This window comes from Phoca vitulina, unplaced genomic scaffold (assembly GCF_004348235.1).
Source record: "Phoca vitulina isolate PV1807 unplaced genomic scaffold, GSC_HSeal_1.0 scaffold52, whole genome shotgun sequence".
Taxonomy (NCBI): Eukaryota; Metazoa; Chordata; class Mammalia; order Carnivora; family Phocidae; genus Phoca; species Phoca vitulina.
In genome coordinates, this window is record NW_022589755.1 from 2,703,404 (window position 1) to 2,709,134 (window position 5,731).

Below are 5,731 nucleotides of genomic sequence, written 5' to 3' on the forward strand. Positions count from 1 at the left end.
GCGGTGTCCCCCGACGGGCCCCCGGCCTCCCCCCTGCAGGCCTGCGCTGGGGGCGCAGTGTCCCAGCAGCAGGGACAAGGTAGTCAAACCGGGTCCTACAGCAAGAGTGCATCCAAAAGACACAGAAATAAGGAGAATGGTGGTTATTAGGTAGCACGTACCGCCGCGGGCCAGACCCTGTTCGTCCTCTGCATGCCTGGTCACGGTCCCTTGCTTGCGACCACCCTGTCCGGTGCATCGCTGCAGGGTTCCACTCCGGATTTGAGCGCTGGTGCTGTGCGGGCAGGATGCTTTGGGAATGAGCAGAGTAAAAGGGCTGAAACCCCTGCTGTCGTGGAGTTCACACCCTCCTGGGGGAGCCAGACAAGCAAGCAAGAATATACGGTCCTGTCGGAACGATAAAGGCTGAAGAAGGGTACATCAGGGCCAGGAGGATAGAAAGGGAGGGAGGGTGGGGACCTTGAGCTATGGGAAGGTTTCAGGGAGAGAGAACAGCAAGCACGGGGCCTGGCAAGGGGATCACACCCCGTGTGTTTCAGGCGCGGCCAGGAAGCTGGCAGGGCTGGGTCAGCGAGCCTGGCGAGTGGAGGGCGCCGAGGGGAGAGAGGTAGGGAGAGGCAGGGAGGTCCCAAGTCCAGGCCGCCCGGTAAGCAGTGTGTTATTTCCTTCAAGGAGGAGCCGCTGGAGGTTCTGAGCAGAACATGACTCCGTCTGACCACCGGGCAGGAGCAGAGAGGCCAAAGAGGAGGTGACCGCAGCCATGCAGGTGGAGGTGATGGCCCGCGGAGCAGGTTTGTGGCCGTGGGGTCGGGAGAGGTGATGGGGTTCAGTGCAAGTCAACAGGACCTGGTGTGGGGGAGAGGGAAGGGTCGCCTGCGCCCTGAACAGTCACCTTAAAATGGGGGTCAGCAAACCCAACCCAGGGCTCAGTTCTGCTCCAGCCCGAGTGGCGTAGCCAATATGCAGACCAAGGCGGGGGGCGGGGGTGTGTTCCAGTCACACTTTGTCTAGAGAAGCAGGTGGTGCCCCGAGTGGCCCTTGGGTAGGTCAGTGTTTACCAGCCCCTGGAATCCCAATCCCGACACGCACCATCCCTGCTGGAAACTTTGCAAGAGTCCTCTGCCCCACTACATTTTGAGTAAACCCCCCGCGGCCATAAGCACACTCTCCCCTGGGCCCCTGGGCCACCTTTCTGTGGGTCCCCAGTATCAGCCAAGCTCTCTCACTGGAGGACGCGTGGACGTGGGTCCCTTGTCTTCTCCTCTTCCTCCTTGTGGCCTCGGATCACCTTATCGTCCCTCACCTCCACTCCCATGCTTGTTCACTTCACCCTCTTTGATCCGGGTCTGTCAGAATTTGTCACCTCTGAGTAGACCAGCCCCAGGAGAGCAGGGACTCTCCCCAGCCCCTAGCAGAGTGCCATATAGATCGGAGGTGTTCATTCATTCAGCAGGCATTTACTGAGCGCCTACTGTGTGCTGGGCACCATTCTGCTTAGGGCACCTCTTTGCCCTGTAGCGGGAAAGGCAGACATAAAACAATCGAACAAATAAGTAAAACTTGGGGTGCATGGAAGGGAGCAGGAACTGTGGAAGAAGAAGTAGAGCAGGAAGGGGCTCGGGGTACCAGGTGATGTGAGCGCCATGCTGAATTTTACAAGCCAGGTGGCCAGGGTGGGCCTCACCAAGCAGGTGTCATTGGAACCCAGGGTTGAAGGAAGGCGGGAAGGGAGCTGTGTGTGTGTCCAAGGACGAGCTTCCCAGGCGTGGGAACATAGGAGCACAGGCTCAGCACATTGGAGGGATGGAAGGGAGGCCGGTGTGGCTGGAACAGGATGGGGCATGGGGGAACGAGGTGTGTGTGGTTGGGGTGGTATCACACAGGGCCTTCGAAGCCTTTTCTCTGAGAGAATGGGGAGCCACTGCAGGGTGGCAGAGGAGCGCCACGGTCGGACTCAGGTCTTTCCAGGCCACTTGACTGCGGGGTGCAGAAGAGGAGGGTGAGGGCAGAGGCAGGGCAGCGGCCTGAGAAGGGTCGCTGATGGCAGTGAAAGATCTGTCAGTGGCCAATAAGCATGTGACAAAAGGCTCGACATCATCAGCCATCAGGGAAATGCAAATTAAAACCACAGTGAGATCCCACTTCACACCACTAGGGTGGTTATTACGGAAACGTCAGATGCTAGCGAGTGTCGGAGAGGATGTGGAGACATTGGAACTCTTACACACAGCTGGTAGGAATGGGAAGACGCTACCACTGCTTCCGAAAACATTCTTGCGATTCCTCAAGTGCTTAAACATTGAGTTACCATGTGACCTGGTGTTCTATTCCTCGCTATTACCCTAGAGGAATGAAAACATCCGTGCACACAAATAGTCATGCACAGATGTTCATAGCAGCGTTACTCAGGACCACCAAACGGTGGAAACGACCCAGAAGCTCACTGACTGACGATGGACAAACCCACTGTGGTAATAGCCACACAGCGGGGCATTACACGGCCGTAGGAAGGAACGGAATTCTTTTTTTTTTATAGTTTTTTTTTAAGATTTTATTTATTTATTTGACAGAGAGAGACACAGCGAGAGAGGGAACACAAGCAGGGGGAGTGGGAGAGGGAGAAGCAGGCTTACCGCTGAGCAGGGAGCCCGATGCGGGGCTCGATTCCAGGACCCTGGGACCATGACCTGAGCCGAAGGCAGACGCTTAACGACTGAGCCACCCAGGTGCCCCGGAAGGAATGGAATTCTTAACGCATGCTGCAAGATGGAGGAGACTCAGAAATGTTATGCTGAGGGAAACCAGCCACAAAGGACCACGTATTTTATCTTACTTTATTTTAGTTTTAAAGATTTTATTTAAGAGAGAGATCATGAGCGAGGGTGGTGGCAGAGGGAGAGGGAGAAGCTGAGCAGGGAGCCTGATGTGGGGCTCGATCCTCGGGCCCCGGGATCACGACCTGAGCCAAAGGCAGGCGCTTAACGAGTGAGCCACCCAGGCGTCAGTCCCACGTAGGTTATGATCCCATTGACACGAAATGTCCAGAATCATCAAATCCATACATACAGAAAGTAGATTAGTGACTGCCTAGCTGGGTGTGGGGGATGGGGGACAGGGAGGGCGTAGCTAATGGGTGCAGATTTTCTTTTTCGGATGGTGAAAAGGTCCTAAAATTGTGGTGGCTGCACGACTCTCTGAGTAGATTAAAAACCATTGAATCGTGCACTTTAAATTGGTGAGTTGTGTGTATGGGGTGTGAATGGAGGTGGGGGCCAGGCTCCTCAGAGCCCTAGGGAGCCAGTGAGGAGTTCTGAGGGGGTAGGGTGGTGAGTGGGTTTGGTATTCTCACTGAGGCTAGCTCGGGGCTGCTGTGTAGACTGGATTGGAGGCCTGGAGCGGAAGCAGGAAATCTGGCAGCAGTTGGTCTTGGCGTGGGCTGGTGTGGTGGCATGGCAGTTGGAGAGAAGGGGACAGACTCGAGAACTAGTCAGGAGGTGGCCTAGCGATGGCCTTCTGAGTCGGCGTGGGAGACTGGGGAGGGGTGCTGAATACTGGTGGCCCAGAGACTCATACACTGAAGCTCAGGTTGTCCCTTCAGCTTGAGTTCTGGCTTCACAAGTTAATCGTCATTTCCCCTGCTCATTTGTATTAAGTTATGAAAGACATAGGTACTTGGGGGGAAATTCACGCAGTCACCCAGGTGCACCCAGTAGAATCTGGAGGTGCTGCCCTTGCCCTCCTCCCCCCACGCTCCCACCCCCTCAGGTACCCCTGTTAGCACCCCGGGGTCCTCCCCACACCGGGAGGTTGACCTAGAGACGTCCGAGTCCGTGTTCCCACAAGTTCCCACACGCGCCCCCTTGTGGGAGTGTGGAGACCAGGTGCTGTGCATTGCTCCTCAATAGGAGCACGCCGCGGCTTCTCGCATTCTCCCGCCAGCGGGCGTTTACGCCAGGTTCAGTCTGGTGGGCTAGAAGCTGCAGTGAGCACGCTTGAACATTTATCTTTGGGCGCAGTTGGGAGCTTCTCTGGAGAAATTCCTAGAACTGAGATTTGCACAAAGAGCCTGTGTGTTTGCAGTTCTCCCGAGTGGTCCTTGTTTGGATCCCCACCATCATCAGGACCTGACCCGTTCATTCAACAAGTGGTTTTTGTTTTGTTGTTGTTTTGTTTTTTTAGCACCAACTGTTTGCCAGGTGCTGTTCCAGGTGCTTGGGATGGATCAGTGACCAAGACAGGAAACCAAACAGTGCCTTCCTGGGACTTTCATTCCAGCAGGGAGAGAGATAGTCAACCCATAAGCACGAAAGCCAGGGTGGTCAACTGTCCAGGTTTGCCCCAGATGCGGGACTTTCAGCGCTAAGACTGGGAAAGTCTTGGGCTAGTTTGTAAGAAAAGTTGGAAGGATGAAATGATACTAATTACTGGAAAAATTAGAGCAGGGTAAGGAGTATCAGGAACGCTGGGGGAGGGAATTTTAGGCCGGGTAGTCTGGGTAGACTTTCATCGAGAAGGAGGCATTTGAGCAAAGATTTGAAGGAAGCGAGGGAGCACGTTGTGTGGAAATCTGGAGGAAATCATTCCAGGCGGGATGCAGCCTCTGTCAGTGTCCTGATGCGGGCATGAGCCTGAATATCAGCAGTCTTCAAGATACACGTCATCACGGACAGACACACGTGCTTTATCTTTCCTATGCGCTGCTTTCCCCGCCTTGTGGCTGAGCATCTTTACGTGCGCAAGCGCCTCCATCTTCCTCTCTGAGGCCTCTGCCCTTGGTGGCCTTGCTGTCTCTCCGCCCGGCATCTGCCTGCATGCAGTAGGTCCCGGGAGCAAAAGTGCTCCCCGGGGTGGGAGTGGCCTTCCTTGATGGGTGAATATGCCCTGTAGTGGATCAGTCCTGCCTCTAGTGATGGACACACTGGTAAGGAAACGCACCGCTGGCTTGTTTCGGCTCCACAAATCCTAGACAGCAGGGCCGACTGCACACTGGGTACAAACACGCTTTCGGGCACCAGGGGCTTCCTTTGATGCCTGTAAAACCGGTCCCCCGATGCACACCCAGATTCAACAGATCGGTGCTGGCAAGGGTGGGAGCAGACAGGCTTTCCAGGGTGCAGCTCGGCACACAAGTAGCAAATCTTCATTTATTTGTGTATTAAGATTTTATTTGTTTATTTTATTTGAGAAGTGGGGAGGGGCAGAGGGAGAGGGAGAGAGAATCTCAAGCAGACTCCCTGTTGAGTGTGGCACCTGACATGGGGCTGGATCCCCGGACCCTGAGACCATGACCTGATCCACAGCCGAGAGTGGGACGCTTCACCGACTCAGCCACCCGGGCGCCCCTGAGTCGCAAATCTTTGAAACCTTCCAACTCTGACATTCGTCTCCTGAGAGCTCATCCTGGGGGGGAAAAGAAGTGAACACACCCAGTGGTATGCAAAAGATGTCCCTTGGGGTATTGTTTATAGTCATGAAAATCAGGAAGAACCCAACCGTGTATGGGTAGGGACTGCAATATTCGACTTCCACGTGTCTGCAGGATATGGAAAACCTGCTGCAGTTGAGAATGAGGGTGAATTTGTTGTTGTTGGAATCCCTGGTGTCTCACAGTGTGATGAAGGGACTGGATCCTCTTCCCTGGGAGGATCACATGCAAAAGCTAGCAAATGCCAGAGGAATTGTAAAATTAGCAAATTATCAATCGACAAACACCACAGTAACAACTGATTCA

At 54.6% G+C, this 5,731-nt stretch overlaps 1 long non-coding RNA gene across 1 annotated transcript; it reads left to right on the forward strand.

The window, feature by feature from the left end:
• The first annotated feature begins 85 nt into the window (after window positions 1–85).
• Window positions 86–5,155, forward strand: LOC116622385. The gene is made up of 3 exons (XR_004297564.1): window positions 86–415; window positions 673–791; window positions 4,180–5,155. It is a non-coding gene; the product is annotated as an uncharacterized LOC116622385 (long non-coding RNA).
• The last annotated feature ends 576 nt before the right edge of the window (window positions 5,156–5,731 follow it).